Raw genomic sequence first — 3,079 nt, 5'->3', positions numbered from 1 at the left:
TTTCGTCCTTTTCACGTCGCAGTCTTGCGGGTACCAGGTCCCTTGCTTGCGGGAACCAGGTCCGTTGCAAACTTCTATATGATTTCTTGAAAAGGCTTGCTGACTGACTTAGTTCTTTGGATGAATGAATATAATATGGTGTTTGTCATGCTAAAAGTATCAAACATAAAGAGTTATTATCCGTTGGATAAACACCCTCCTCCATTCTGACTGGTGTAGTACACTGACGCCTTACCAACCTCTGACGTGACAGCTTTACAGCTGTAACCAATTATGTATCTGATGGAGGAAACTCTGCCTGGTACCAGGTCCCTGCATTTGCGAGATACTGAAACATACAATCTCGTCCGCTCTTCTTATTGGTGTAGGATACTGCACTTTTCACCTACCACCTGACATGACAGCTTTTATGACTGTACCCCATTTGTATCTGGACGAGAGCACTCTGCCAGGAACCAGGTCCCCGCATTTGTGAGGATCATCAAAACACCCAGAATATAACATTTTCCCCCTTTTTGATGATAGCACACAAATATACCTCACACTGAGTTTGTCATTCATCTTATTGTCAGCAGTTCCAATAACAAGGATTTGGTTCCTTGTTAGATCGATAAGTTTGTTAAATCATCAAAACTTCATATAAGTTCGAGCTATCATCTTAACTCAGCTTCGAACTAACATTTTCCCCCTTTTTGATGATAACATACTTATTCACCAGTTCCCCCTATCAAAAAGAATTCTTAGGGTAACTTGAGTTTCATCATCTCGAAGTTTGTCAACTCATCAAAATATCAACATAGCATTTTCCTCCTTTTTGTTGATGACATACTTATTCATCAGTTCCCCCTATCAAAAAGAATTCTTAGGGTAACTTGAGTTTCATCATCTCGAAGTTTGTCAACTCATCAAAATATCAACATAGCATTTTCCTCCTTTTTGTTGATGACATACTTATTCATCAGTTCCCCCTATCAAAAAGAATTCTTAGGGTAACTTGAGTTTCATCATCTCGAAGTTTGTCAACTCATCAAAATATCAACATAGCATTTTCCTCCTTTTTGTTGATGACATACTTATTCATCAGTTCCCCCTATCAAAAAGAATTCTTAGGGTAACTTGAGTTTCATCATCTCGAAGTTTGTCAACTCATCAAAATATCAACATAGCATTTTCCTCCTTTTTGTTGATGACATACTTATTCATCAGTTCCCCCTATCAAAAAGAATTCTTAGGGTAACTTGAGTTTCATCATCTCGAAGTTTGTCAACTCATCAAAATATCAACATAGCATTTTCCTCCTTTTTGTTGATGACATACTTATTCATCAGTTCCCCCTATCAAAAAGAATTCTTAGGGTAACTTGAGTTTCATCATCTCGAAGTTTGTCAACTCATCAAAATATCAACATAGCATTTTCCTCCTTTTTGTTGATGACATACTTATTCATCAGTTCCCCCTATCAAAAAGAATTCTTAGGGTAACTTGAGTTTCATCATCTCGAAGTTTGTCAACTCATCAAAATATCAACATAGCATTTTCCTCCTTTTTGTTGATGACATACTTATTCATCAGTTCCCCCTATCAAAAAGAATTCTTAGGGTAACTTGAGTTTCATCATCTCGAAGTTTGTCAACTCATCAAAATATCAACATAGCATTTTCCTCCTTTTTGTTGATGACATACTTATTCATCAGTTCCCCCTATCAAAAAGAATTCTTAGGGTAACTTGAGTTTCATCATCTCGAAGTTTGTCAACTCATCAAAATATCAACATAGCATTTTCCTCCTTTTTGTTGATGACATACTTATTCATCAGTTCCCCCTATCAAAAAGAATTCTTAGGGTAACTTGAGTTTCATCATCTCGAAGTTTGTCAACTCATCAAAATATCAACATAGCATTTTCCTCCTTTTTGTTGATGACATACTTATTCATCAGTTCCCCCTATCAAAAAGAATTCTTAGGGTAACTTGAGTTTCATCATCTCGAAGTTTGTCAACTCATCAAAATATCAACATAGCATTTTCCTCCTTTTTGTTGATGACATACTTATTCATCAGTTCCCCCTATCAAAAAGAATTCTTAGGGTAACTTGAGTTTCATCATCTCGAAGTTTGTCAACTCATCAAAATATCAACATAGCATTTTCCTCCTTTTTGTTGATGACATACTTATTCATCAGTTCCCCCTATCAAAAAGAATTCTTAGGGTAACTTGAGTTTCATCATCTCGAAGTTTGTCAACTCATCAAAATATCAACATAGCATTTTCCTCCTTTTTGTTGATGACATACTTATTCATCAGTTCCCCCTATCAAAAAGAATTCTTAGGGTAACTTGAGTTTCATCATCTCGAAGTTTGTCAACTCATCAAAATATCAACATAGCATTTTCCTCCTTTTTGTTGATGACATACTTATTCATCAGTTCCCCCTATCAAAAAGAATTCTTAGGGTAACTTGAGTTTCATCATCTCGAAGTTTGTCAACTCATCAAAATATCAACATAGCATTTTCCTCCTTTTTGTTGATGACATACTTATTCATCAGTTCCCCCTATCAAAAAGAATTCTTAGGGTAACTTGAGTTTCATCATCTCGAAGTTTGTCAACTCATCAAAATATCAACATAGCATTTTCCTCCTTTTTGTTGATGACATACTTATTCATCAGTTCCCCCTATCAAAAAGAATTCTTAGGGTAACTTGAGTTTCATCATCTCGAAGTTTGTCAACTCATCAAAATATCAACATAGCATTTTCCTCCTTTTTGATGATGACATACTTATTCATCAGTTCCCCCTATCAAAAAGAATTCTTGGGGTAACTTGAGTTTCATCATCTCAAAGTTTGTCAACTCATCAAAATATCAACATAGCATTTTTCTCTTTTTTGATGATGACATACTTATTCATCAGTTCCCCCTATCAAAAAGAATTCTTGGGGTAAATGGAGTTTAATCATCCCTAAAGTTTGTCAAATCATCAAAACATCAACATATAATCTTCCCCCTTTTTGATGATGACAAACATCTTCTTCCCCCTATCGACAGGACCAGGTCCTCGTCAGGTAGCAAGCATTTA

Source organism: Solanum pennellii, chromosome 12 (genome assembly GCF_001406875.1).
Source record: "Solanum pennellii chromosome 12, SPENNV200".
NCBI lineage: Eukaryota > Viridiplantae > Streptophyta > Magnoliopsida > Solanales > Solanaceae > Solanum > Solanum pennellii.
This window is presented reverse-complemented; position numbering follows the sequence as displayed.